At 37.4% G+C, this 13,990-nt stretch overlaps 1 long non-coding RNA gene across 1 annotated transcript in view; it reads left to right on the forward strand.

Moving 5' to 3' along the window:
* Positions 1-1,138: 1,138 nt before the first annotated feature.
* LOC116663717 overlaps positions 1,139-13,990 on the forward strand; it is a 38,159-nt gene continuing 25,307 nt past the window's right edge. The window contains exon 1 of the long non-coding RNA XR_004320005.1: positions 1,139-1,304. This is a non-coding gene — a long non-coding RNA (uncharacterized LOC116663717). The remainder of the gene's footprint in view (positions 1,305-13,990) is intronic.

Consider the following 13,990-nt stretch of genomic DNA (forward strand, 5'->3'; position numbering starts at 1 on the left):
TGTAGTGCTAACACATCATAATAACCTGGATCACTGGAGTTTGAGGGTAGGTCAGCTTGTCTCCAGTTTTACTCTACAATTAAGAATTAGTTCAAGTGCAAAAATGGAATGTGGTCCTAGTGACCAGGATACATTTGCTAAAGATAGTACACGCCTTGCGCATCTGATCCCCTGGTGGCATTTCCCTGCATACTGAGTTCTATGACTTAAGAGCTATAAAGGGTCTGGCATGAACTTTTCCCTGCTCTATATCCTGGCTGGAATTAGTTGATAACTCAGTCCTGGGCTTTGGTTGGGCCCTAAACACTACTAAATGAAGTCATATTACTTTGAGAGGATCTACCATGATACTTTTATTTTTCCTCATTTCCTGGGTCTCAGGAGACCAATGATAGGGCAAAATAGCATCGAAACAGAATATTTTCTTTGAATTAAAGGGGAAGAACATCTTACATGAGTCAAAACCTACAAAAACTGCCCAAACTTGAACCGAGCTTATCATGTAAAGTCAACATCGTGAAGCTAGTATTGTAAAGTTAGTAAGACACGTGTTAAATGATACACATTATTGTCCTCCATGGTAATTAGGCATAAATGGTAAGCAATTAATATATATGGCTGAAATTAGTAGTTTTACACCGCCAAACCAAGTTTGAACCGATCTTTTTCTTCTTGCTTCATTAATTTTCCATTTTCTATAAAAGTATCAGTAACAACGGCTCCTCTGACACCTTGCCTTAGGAATCTCAGGAGACTATTACTGTGCTGTTTTAAAAATGCGCTGCTCTAAATCACTCATTCATTAAGGGTTTGTGCTGTTCAACCAACCCATGCTGACTGCATTAATACTTATGACAAGGTTTTAAAAGGATGCTGAACAACGTTGTCCCTGGATCTCTGCTCTGCTGTCTGCGCTGCCCTGCAGCCTGGGTGGCTGAATAGTGTGGACCCCACTGGTGAGTCTCCTGGCTCTCTAACCTCCAGGCAGGCACAGGAGAGGACGGAGCTCCCAGACTGAGGGGGACTGGATACTCCAGGCCCCAGCTCCGTGGGGTTGGAAAGGTTTCAGTTCTGCCCAGCTGCCTCTTAACAAGCATCCTTTCTGTCTGCAGGTGCGTCACCCACCCTCTTCCTCACTGTTCCTTCAGGTGGAGGGCTGTCAGGAACCCTGCTGTCACACGGCTACTGCACTGGCCCTGGAGTTTCCTTCCACCTAGCTCATGAAAGGGACATCATATTTCTCCCAAACTTTCTTAATTTGAATGCACCATCTGTTTCCTGCTTAAATCCTACTGATTCAAGAGGTATGATTTTCCTTATATGCATCTATTTTGTCATGGTTAACAAAAAACAAGGTTCTCATAACATCCAAATATCTGTCTTAATTCTATTGTAATTTTATCAGCCCTGGTGCATGGAATGTAGTAGGCACTGAATATTGTTGATTGAATGAATGAATCTGTGTAATATACAATATTTTCTGAATTACAGTTTCTAACATCAGTATTATTCCAGTAAGACAATTCAAGGTCAAATTGTAGGTTGTATATAGAGTGGTGTAGATAAAGGGTTATTATTTTTGGCATGGTTGCTAAGAGAGCAATGGACAAAAACATGCTCTAGTTTGGAGTCATCCTTATGAATTTAGAAAGGACCTGAATACATTGTATGAAAATATTTTTTTTTTTAAGTTGGTTTCCTACCCTTTAAATTGCCAAAGTTTTCCCTTTCACTTACAGCACAACCTTGATATAACTGCTCAAATCACCAAGGGTAGTTTTTTCCTTGCACAAAATATATGCGTAATAAATTCAGTTAAACAACTGATTATTGAGCGCCGAATGTAGGTAAGATCATGCAGGTAGTCATGTGAAGAATGGATTGGACAGGAGAGATTAGAGGCAAAAAGATTAGTTAGGAATCTATCGCAATACTCAGGACAAGCTAAATATTTACTGAGCTTTGTTATGGCTTTGCTTTGGCCGTTTCAGTCCTGCTTAGTTTTGGGGTGGGGCTTGTAGAGCAAAGCTGGTATTTGAGTTGTTCTGGCAAATTCTTCTGAATTACAGTGTTTACTTTCTTTCGCTGTATTACCTTTCTTTTTCTTTTTCTTTTTTTTTTTTTTTTTTTTGGTCAACCGATTTAAAAAAAAAAAAAAAAAGGCATCTTCCAGGAACTTCGAATTACTTAAAATCTAGTTGGGAAACAAAATATGAAGGGAAAAGTAATAACAAAATACTAAAGCAGCAGAGGAGTTAACAGAGTGTGGCTTGGGATTAATATCCAAAATAATGGAATGACAGTAAGTCCTAGAAGTTTATGTGACTAAGAGGTGGCTATGGGCTGGTATCTTGGGAAATTTTCATGAAAAGCTTGGCCTTGAATGATAGGCAGAGAGCTAGGAAGCGAAAGGAAGACATTCATGGAAAGAGAAATTCTAAGAAAGGCAGGGTTGCAAGAAAGTCTTAATTTTCTTATCTTTTCCTTTTATCCCACTGCTCTTGAAAGCACAGAGCTGTCTGAGTTACGAGCTGAGTGGGGAGGTGTTATCTCTGAGTCGGGGAGCCTATTCCACTTCCTTTTTTCCCCATTTCTCAAGGCTCAGCCAGACCTGAAATGCTTGTCCAACATGTTGAGTTACGTGTTTTCAAGTCTGGCCAAAGTTCACATTAAAGATCCACTTAAATTTCAAACAAGAACTAAAATTGAATATATTTTCATTTTAAAATTCCTAGGGATGCTACTTCTCCCAGAAACATGTAAACGGAAGCTTTCTCTATATTATTTAAATTATTTTGAAAGTCATGGGGAAAAATTAAAATCCCTCACATGAAAGGGGAGTTTTGGAAAGAAGTTTGTAACTGAGTGCAGATCAGTTACAAATACTGATTTGAGTGGCTGATGTGTGTGAGAAGATTTATTTATTCCTTGTAACAGCCTTATGAAGTGGTACTACAAAACCATCCCAATTCTGTAGACGGAAAGCTACGATAAAGTTACATACCTCATGTCCCTCAAGTGAAACATGATGGAGCCAGTCATCAAACTGAAGGAGCCTGACTCCCACCACATGCCTTGAGAAGTTATGTAACTGATCTGGTTCCTTGTCTGTAAAATCTGGGAGGCTGAATTAGATAATCTTGACATTTGCCCTGATGTTAAAAATCAAGTGTTGCCTTCACATCCTCAGTTCCTGCTCCCCTCACATGACTCAAGTTTGAAGCTCTCTGTCCTCGCTTCCAAAGGAATTAATTCTCCCTTCATAGAAATGTTGGCATGAATTGTTCTGGGTTTTGAAGGACTTAAAGAGGATTAGATTCCAGGTCACTGATGAGCAACTTCCGGCTCAGATTTGCAACCTTCTGGAATTTTCCAAGTGATAGAGGACCTGCAGTTTAGAAAATTGCCCTGTATGATGACAATCCTGATCATGCTAGTAGATAAGATGTGGCTTCAGTTTTTTTCCACCGACATTTAATGGGTCATTCCAAGTTAAGCAGATCTATCTACCTTCACAAAAGACCAAATGAAGCTACTCTTGTGTTGAAATTTTTTTTAAGTAGGCTGTAAACAGTTTTTCCTAAATTGTTCTAAATAAAACAGAAAATTCTGCCATGCACTGGCTCATGACCTGTGTATTACCAGCCTTGTAGGGACACATGTGTCCTTGCATCTTCCCCAGCTGCTTCAGGATCTGGGGAATGATGGGCACCATGACAAGGAGAGAAGCAGAATGACACGCTGCTTGTTCACCAGAGGTTTCATGTCTGGGTTTTGACGAGAAGAATTTCAAGTCAGCTCTGAGTTCCATTATTATCTACACCTCCTGGAAATGGATGTGCAGCAGCTGCCGTTGGAGCAGCCTCCTGCACCTGTCTCCGGTGCCAACAAGAGCCTGGGATGAGGGCAAAAATCACTCACAACCACCACCTCCTCCATCTTAAACTTGACAAGAGAAGTCAACGTTCAGAGCCTGTCTCTTAGGTAAAACCATAGTGCAATAACTAAAGTATCTTCGGTACAAAGTTTTCCATTCCAGAATCGGATGCAAATCCCTCTGAAGAAAGTAGCACACTGACAGTTCACTCACAGGAGAGTGGAAATGAGAGAGAGGGGCAGAGAGGTTTCTAGTTGAGATTCCCAAAGGGGGAAAGGCAGAATTGGAGTGGAGATCTAAAGACAAATTTTTGTCTACTTAATAATTTTTGTTTGGTAAACTAAAAGATTCAAATTCCATGCATTTAGTATTTTCTTTCCTAAATAACAATAAAGAGGCAGCCAAAGGAGCCAAGATCGAATCAGTCTGAAGCCAAGGGATTAGTCTTTACTTCATTGTCCAGGTTCCCCCTCCCCCAATAAATGTGAAACTTCTAAATTTAGAGGAAAAAAAAAAAAAAAGACCCAGTGTGTACTCCCTTTTAAGACATACAATAAATCATAGGAAAACATAGGAAAGAAAACCTGAGATGGAGGTAGGTGTTTGGGGATAGGAAGTTCTATTTTAGGATTTAGCCTCTCATTTTGTTCAAACAACCGTGCTGACAACACATAGGGATGAGAGAGGAGAATGGTCAGAACGTGGCCTTGGAATTCAGGGATGCACCGTCGATGTGGGACGGGTGGACCAAGAAGCAGGCCTGTCTCCCCCAGAGTGTGGTAAAATGGGATGTTGATGAAGCCCTGAAGTTAAAAGCTTCAGAATATCTGATACTGTCTTTCTCTGCCCTTTGCCTGACTTTCTTCCTGATTCCCTTTTATTTCTTTTCCCCCAGAAATCTACAAAAATCTGAAACCATTTCTGCCATCTTTATACTTCCGTTTCTCTTATGTATATGATTTAGCCTTCAGTATTTAAATGTACCTAAAGGTAGTTCCTCTCTTCCATTATATTAGTTCTGAGAAAGATTTTTTTTTTTTTTTACGCCCCACACTTTGGTTTAGTTAAATACCAATCTGGACTGAAGCCCTTTACCACGGGATGGTGCCCATGGGTCTGCTAGGAGAAATGCTGCTTGCAGCTGTCTTTTTTTTTTTTTGGAAAATCTGGTAGTTTGATAAACTGATAGTTATTAAATAGAGTTTTTCTGGGAGACTTCCAGGCAGTAGATGAACCTCTTATATTTTAAAGCAGTTTTTGACTCACCAAAAGGCCTAAGAGCAAAGTATGAATATACTGGTAAAATATAATTTAGCACTAAATACTCCATACAGGGCTAGGATGGTGGTTATGTAGGTCTTTAATAAATAAAGAAAGGGGAAGGGAGCAAAGAAATATTTACATTTGGTTTTTTTTTTAAAGGTAAAAGCTAGAGGAGAACTTAAGTTCTAATACGATTTATTCACAAATATTGGATTTTGTTCTCATACCTATGTATATCATTCTAAGTATTTTTAGCTGCAGCCAGACGACTAAAGACCTTTAAGGAGGTAAATCCAAAATAAAAATATACTTGAGTCTCCCGTGCATATTTGGTCTGTTAGCTAATGTTGCATAATGAGCATCTTCCTGTCTACCTATTAGCATAACACGAGGATTCCACTGTGGTCCTTCCTCCAGACACTTACCTTCTAAGTATAAAATATAAATAGATGTCATACTTGCTTTATTTTGCTTTTTTTGTTGTCATTGTCTTTTCCAATAGAGGACACATTTCCAGTTTTTAAAAATTTCTAATAGTTTCATCTTAGCTAAAAGTCTGCATTTTAGTCCCCAGAGATCTACATGGATAATTGAAGAGTTTCCACTGCAGTGAAATAAAGAGACCACTGGAGAGTCCACTCTGCCTCCTCTTCTAAGCTTGAGAAAGTGTAGGGTCTCAACATGCTGCTTTTTGAACAGGAAGAAACATATTCTCAATAGTAACATAAACCACATAGAAATTTAGTTCTGTTGATTTGTGTCACATGGATTACAGCAAACGCATGGGAGTCTAAGGGCAATTCCAGGTTCTTCTATGGCAAAGACATCTACCCTATTCTTGAAGTTGTAGTCAATCTACATAGTATGGTACTGACACGAATCAACTCTTTCTAAATCTGGAGTGATGAGGGAAATGTACATGTTGGGCGGAGCTCGGAAATAAACAGCAGATACATAGCAGGTTCAGGCATGATTTAAACTGGTATCAGTTAATATGAACTTTGAGGGAGGAGGAGACGTATTTGTAAACAATTTGCAAAATTACTTGCCAATAATTTGCAAGCAAAGCAGAATGAAATATGTATTAAGTATATGAGTAAGCTGTGTAAGAATTAGCATTGTTGTTGTTCAACATAAAAGCAAGCAGAACTGCTTGGTCTCTCATGACTTCACAACTCTCCCTTGTCTCAAGAGTAGTTCAAGTTATCTATCTACCCCAGAATTTTGTATACTAAGGGTGGAGTGTGGGCTTTGTGCTTTGCTAGTCCTCTACTGGGCTTTCTTGACACGATATTTTGACTCACTACATGAATTCTGACTAATTACTTGGTACTTTCAGGCCCCTGGTTTCCCCCAGCAACACAGTAAGTGCTTACCTGCAAAAATGTTCAGGTATGAAAATTTGTGTGAAAGACCCACTTTAGAATAATTCAGAAGGCAAAAAAAAAAATACTTATAATTCTAAAATATTTTTTAGAAATACATTTAAATACACTTCAGTTTTCACATGGACTGTTAAAAGTGACTTCATCCCACCCAGACTGTTTCCTCCTCTTCTTCCTAGGGATTAATGTTATGATAATTCCATGTAGCAATGCATTCAGGATTTGAATAGATTTCTGCAAACTCTACTCAGGATAGGATAAGCTCACTTTCACTTTTATAGCACTATGATGTTTCCATGGATGTGTTTGGTGATTCCAGATTTATTACCCTAATTATGAGCTAATGAGCAAAGAGCTTTGCAAGGAAATTTGCATTACTTGTTTAAGTAGGACAAATGATCAGCTTAACCAAGATAAAGCATCTCTTGTTGTTTGAGACCCTTAAGCTCACCAACAGAGCTGCCTATCTTCTAGCCAAGTTAAATCAGCTTTCAGAGAAGGGCACTGACTGCTACCTTAAAAACAACAACTATCCTGCAACTTTAAGGAGTTTGCTTGGCAGAGTCCAAATGTCTTTAGAATCCCTTTTAATTAGTGTTCTCTTTTAACCATTTGTACAGCCATCTCTTCCTATTTCTAAGACAGAAGAATGTGAAGGAAGCTCTGATTAGTCTCCTTACAACTAAAAGAGGAGACTGGGAATAATATAACAGAAATATAGCACAAGTATAGACTTTTCTTCTCTTAACGCAGTACAAATATTCTTTTTTTTTTTTTTTCTCTCTCTCTTGGAGCCAGGAAAAATAGAGGTGTGCATTTTACTTTCATTTCTCTTTCCCACATGTTCTCTCACACAGAAAAACAACTTCGGAGTCGATGTTTGAAGTTTGCCTTATTAAACTCACTTTATTAAATAAGTTAAAGACCTCATTTATAGCATTTACTTCCTCTTTCTAATATTAAGTATCACTCAAAGAATTCTGAGAAATAATACAAAGTATAAGGTAGGGGGACCACCAAGGTGTCCTTAAGAGATTAAGCAGAAAAGGTAAGCAAATTAGTCAGCTAAATTAACTAGTCCTTTTAGAGGACGGGACATCTTCAGTGCCATCACGTTATGCCTCATTAGCTCCATTAGTTGCCTGACGTTGCCATTATTCTACCCACTTCTTTCTGTGCAGTTTCACCATGTCAGCTTTGATTTCCCCTGTACTGATTTTTTTCCCCTAACTTAAAGCTATTATATCACCTTCCAGGAGCATTGATTTTTAGTCAGGTGTCACAAATTTCCCACTCATCATTTCCTTGCAAGCATAAAACTGACTGTTAATGACTACCGCGGCACCCTTTCATTATTTCAGAATTAATCACTAATTCCTGTTGGCCAGTTCTAGCCTCCTCCTTCCCTATTATAAAACTCAAATGTTTAATCTTTAAATGTTTTAATTGACAAACAATGAAATAACTTCCCGGGTGCTTTGGCAGAAATAAAATCAGTAAGAGGGCAAGGAAGAGACAGATGATACCAGCATTTGTTTAAAACAACTGGACATTTGCAGAGCATCTATTATTTATCCAGAATTGTAATAGTTAATGTTGGAGGGGTGACAAAAATATAAAATATCACCATCCCTAACCCTTAAAGTGCAGGTGCCCCTCAGGAGCTAGCACAGGAGAGTGGTTCCAGAACCCCCTTCTCGGATATCAAAATCTGAGAATTCTCAAGTCCTTTACATAAAATGACACACTATTTGCTTATAACCTATGTACACCCTCCCATATACTTTATAATGCCTAAAACAATGTAAGTGTTTTGTAAATAGTTGCTGGAGTGCACCAAACTCAAGTTTTGCTTTTTGGAACTTCCTGGAATCATCTTTTCCAAATCTTTTTGACCCATGGTTGGTTGAATCTGTTTCAGAACCCACAGACATAAAGAGCTGACTATACTTAAGATCTTGCTGTGTGAAGTGATTTTGAAAAGAGGTTTAAAACCTCAGCTATAAAGTTTGTTTTACGTTTAACTTAGTTTTAGCTTACCTAGATGGCTTTAAAATTTTAGAAAAATTCAGTAAGTCAACAGGTGGAAGAGGGTTTTGTTTGTTTGTTTTTTGTTTTTAATATTGTAAGAGGTAATAATTTTTAGAACTTCAAACAATGAATTGATGTTTTAGAAACAGAAATAACAAGTGGTGCCAACTGAAATTTTTAGTCTTTCACCAGAGCTGACATACTCACACCCAAAATACAACATATTTCTTAAAAATTGGTAAGATACCAATTTTTAGATTAAATTTTGTTTAATAAACAAGTCATTTTTTTCTCTAGAGAAATAAACACTGAAATGACCTTTAGCAAAATTTCCTAGAAAAGAATACAATAGTATGTCTTAACTAGCATAAAGATCATCACTTAAAAAAAAAAAAGATGGTACATATTCCCATGAAACAGCCACATAGAAATATTGTCTATGTATGCCATGACTTCTAAAAAGGACATAGGAGATATCACAAATGCAGTCACTTCATTTTGTCAAATGTTATACACCTCCAGGTTGGAGGTGGTAAAAATTGTGTTTTTAGGGGAAAAGAGTGAGGATAGGGGTCAGTAGGAATTTGCATCCTGATCCATCGCAATCCAGATATTTTTAAGCTTCTTTCTGAGATATGTGGTAAAGAATACTTTTAAAAGCATGTAATACACATAAAAAATACTGTAAGAGGAAATGTTATTTCTCCAAAGTGTGAGCCAGGGGTTTGATTACAAATGCTGATCAAAACATTCTGAAGGACTGTAAAACTACATGACCTTCATCTGTCAAGCCACTTGTCTATCTCACTTTTTAAAATGATTTCCTCTTTCAGGGTCATGTCATTAAACCCATCCTGTTTCTATTCCTGAAAGGCAGCAAGCTTTATTGGAAAGAACATCAAGGCAATAGAGGTGTCTGGATAGGAATTCCATATGACTCTCCTTGGGCAGGTAGCAAACTCATTTTCTACAGTAAAATGTGAATAATTCCAAAGGCCAAATCTACCCATATCTCAGGAACATTGTTAAAATAAAACAAGGTAGTGGATTTGACAGTACACCAAGGAAAAACATTTCTCAAATGCCAGTGATATTCTATTCTCTCCACAATTTGGGAGCTTCTGCTTGTCTACATTTCTAAATCATGAATTATATGCTTACATATGGTATATTTAAGCTCAAACTTAAAAGCTCTAAGAATGTGTGTGTGTGTGTGTATGTATGTGTATGTGTGACTGGGACATTATGCTGTACACCAGAAATTGACACATTATAACTGATTATACTTCAATTTAAAAAAGCACTGTGGGAAATATCACTGAAAGGGTAGTAAGATGCACTGTAGTAAAGAAAAACGTTAAGGACTTTGCGTCCAATTGCTAAGCAGTAATAATGCTTGATCGGATTTTTCAGAAGTTTTCTAGATAGCCATTCCTGTTTCAGATGCCATTTGTAGTCTGAGTATCTTCAGTTTAGGTTGTTATTTTTGACTGAGTTATATTGGTTGTCGTAAATATGGCCTGTAATTCTCAACATGGTATATAATTTAATGTTACCAGAAATAACTACAAAGTTTCCTTATATTTTTGTCCCATTGATTCTGATACACACTGTAGAGTACTTTGGTAAACTCTTATCCCTCTGAAGCCTTCCCTTAGGGGAATGTCCTGCTTACCCACCTATTACTATATTATTTATTCTGTTATTTAAAATGGGTGGCATATAAAACCTGCCCTACAAATAATAATACAATACCAGAATATCATATAGCTAGAGTAGATGATTCGCCCCCTTTTTCTGTAATCACTCTTAGCAATTTTAGAACTTCCAATTCAGTTTACTCTTTTACTTAAGACAGAATCAAATGTAATATTTGGCAGAAATTGATACATTCAGTGTTTTGGGTTTTTTTCAACTGCAAAACCTGACAGTGCTTGGCAAGTGTGATTCTATTATTTGAAAGACAGCAAACATTTCTTACTTGTTTGACGTGACTTGAAATTACCATTTTATCGAATCCTGTGTACTACATAGAGACATCCCACAAAAAGAACAGAGTAATTAATACATTGGCATTTCTCCTCTGGAGTAACTCTCTTCAGTCTTAATGGGAAGCATCTTAGAGAAAATGCATCTTTATTGCTTTCAACTTGATGCTCTTTTGGGAATGCACATAGTGACCTATACATCTATTTCCTTAACATGTGTTTGTGGATTCAAAATAAAATTCCTTTATAACTAATGAATCTTCTGGTCAAGATATCTTAAGATAAAAGCCTAGCTTTTCCAGTTATGCACAGAAATACGAGTCTTGCTTAAGATTATCATGCATCAATGCTAATATTGCTCAAGATGGCAAATCATCCACAAAATTTGCTCATCAGCCCCACGGAAACAGGAGTAGATTAAAATTATTGCAATGCTGCCTCAGAACTACAGCAAGTAATTCAAAATATTAGCTTTCTGTTATAATATTTCTCCTAAAATCCAACCACACATCTACAGAATTTTCTGGTTCTACCAGTATAAAGCTATGAAGCTCTTCCTTCTCCAAACCCTTTTCTTTTCTTTTCTTAAGTAAAATGCTATCTTGCTATCTACCTGTATATTTTAATATTAAACTTATCTATAAAACCCTAAATTTCTTAACTATATTTAAGACCTCCATTGTCACATAGCTGCTGCTTCATACTGGTTTTTGTCAGAAATCATCCCTTCCTTCAAACAATGAAGCTAATGAACAATATTACATATAACATGCAGTAAAGTTTTTTATTTAAAACAGAGAAAAGAGAAAGAGATGAACTGGAATAACTCTAGAGAAAACAACTGAATATACAGGAAAACGTGGAAAGTCCCTTGCATCATCCCCAACATGGAAGATACCCTGTAACTGTTAAACATTCTTCTTTCTGAACTCTCCCCACTCATCCCTGTCAACATTTTAAATAATAAAATCAAGGCATTATAAGAAATTGATGTTCTTTTTGAATCAGACAAAATAAGATTCTATTCCACATAATTTAATTTTTATGTTATGCCTTATGTCAAATCAGAATAAAATCCATTTCCAAAGGTGTAGGGGAGAAGAGGGAAAGAAGGGGAGAACATTTCTTTTACTTAACTGTAGACAGAGCCAGCCTTTGAAATCTAGCAGCAGTCTTCCTATTCCCAGAAAATTAAGGGTATCCAGTCCCAGCAAATTCTATTCCCTAATAATATCAGAGTTTACTGTGCTATATTTTTATTATATTTTATATTATCATTATATTTTGCTATTATGTATGGTTTTCATTGCATTTTTCATCTGGATTCTGGTTCCATTGTCTTAGCTACCGTTTCTTGCTTCACCATTCATATTGAAGACCCTCTTCACTGAGGATATGTTCATCTAAATGCTGCTAACTGGTTTCCACTGCTGGGATTGCAAAATTCTTTTCTGAAAATCCCTGAAGTGCCTGAATTGGGTTTTGAGATCATCGGTCAACATTTCCATGGTTATACCTAGCTATTGCTCTACTTCTGTTTCTCTTTGTTTCTCCCACCTGCTTCTTCATGACCTGGCTGTAAACCCTTAGCCACACTCTTATCTACATTCATGTCTCAACTTCAATACTCAACTCAAAATCCACTCTACTCATAAAACTTTTCTCATTTTAGTAAAGGTAAATGAAGGCCACTTTCAGAGAGTACATTGCACACTTGGTTCCAACTTGAATGGTGAAAGCTTTTCCCTACCTAAAACGAGTTTAGAGATATGTTATGTACAAACATGTCAATAATGATCACATGTATTTGCCTCTTCTTTCATCAGATGATCTCAAATGTAGCGACTGCTTTTTAACACATCCCTTAGGCTCCTCCCCACAGCTCAAATGCATGGATATGAGCAAAGAACACTCTAAACATTTTCAGTGATTCATAAATAAAATATATATTGATCTATAACCAGGGGCATAGATCCATGGTTGAAATCACAAATGCTAGTCTTCTCTTATTTGTCTACAGCTCTCTCATCACCTCTACAACTCCTATTCATTCTGTCTCCTAGCTTTCTAAAGGACCGGCAAGGGCTACCAGATGTATAGGACTGTGACACTTCCCATTGGCAAGTAGGGCAGTGAAAACACAGTCTTTGGGAGAATTGTCTTTCTCTGTTCTTTTGTAGCCTTTTCAATTACTGTTTCTGTACTAGGTGTTTATCATTTACAGTGTTTGGTTTACTTTTTCCTCAGTCTTCCCAATCTTTGGTAACAAAGTCACATCTACTTGATCACCAGTTTATTAGTTTAGTGAAAGACATCTTGGCACCAGAGCCCAACTTAGGATAAAACCACAAGTCTAAAGTCTTAATAGAAAATGTTACTTGATTCACAGAGAGGCATGTTAGTCACAAGCTACTAAATAGAGATGCCGTCTTGCCATCAATTTGTCTTTGCGCACAAGGCAGCCTCTATATCCTCTGCACTCCACACGACAAGTGCTTTGGATCACTGGTAAATTAGTCTAGGTGGGGAGTAACTTCAGATAAGGTCAACTCAAATGTTGAAATAAACAACCAACCCAGATGATTGTGAAATTGGGAAATAGGATGCTGAAGTGGAGTAACTTTAGGTGGTATGAAGACCCTGGATAAGATCAAAGAAAGTTCCCTTTTCAGCTGCTACCACTTCTGGGGTGTGGAATGGCATCTTGCTGTGGTCAGTATTCATGGTCTGCACCAGCCTGAGACAAGTCTAATCTCGGATTCCACAGAGTGAAAGCCTCTGAAACAGACGTGGGTTACCCAAGAGAGTCCGGGGGCAGAGCAGATGGCAGAGGACGGTGGCTGCTCTGCCACTCGGGTAGTTCTAGTGAGGGGTATCTCAGGATATATATTTCAGGATGTACAGAGAGCATTAATCTGTAGTAGGCAAGTTGGTTCTGGCTCATGCTCCTGATTTGGGAAATTGTTTCTAACATTCTCTTTCTAATTATATGTTCAGAGAAAGATTTGTTTGATTTTTTTTTAAATAAAACTGGGATCTGACAGCTTAGCAGAAGTCCCAAGTCACCTTCTCACCAAATATTGCTCAGAACTTCATGTATACGAACTCATTCCTTCCTTTACTCAGTTGCAGTTCTTAAAAATATAATTCCCTTCCTTTGGAGATTTTACATGCACTGTCTTCACTAAAAGCCCCTTCCTCCTCCTCATCTCCACCACAGGTCCATTTTGTGCTTTGCAAACTTCCCATATAACTCACTTCAAGATTTCTTTCCTATTCTCCTTTCTTTATTTTTTTACAAATAGACACTGTGGAAACAAATAGACACTGAAGATGACAAAGTACCTCTCAGCTGTAAAGATAAAGAACTTTAGGCAAGAAATAGGAGACAGATTTAGAATTCGTGGAAAGAGAAGATAACACTCTCCTTAAAAATAGACACTCAA

This window comes from Camelus ferus, chromosome 5, assembly GCF_009834535.1.
Source record: "Camelus ferus isolate YT-003-E chromosome 5, BCGSAC_Cfer_1.0, whole genome shotgun sequence".
NCBI classification, from domain to species: domain Eukaryota; kingdom Metazoa; phylum Chordata; class Mammalia; order Artiodactyla; family Camelidae; genus Camelus; species Camelus ferus.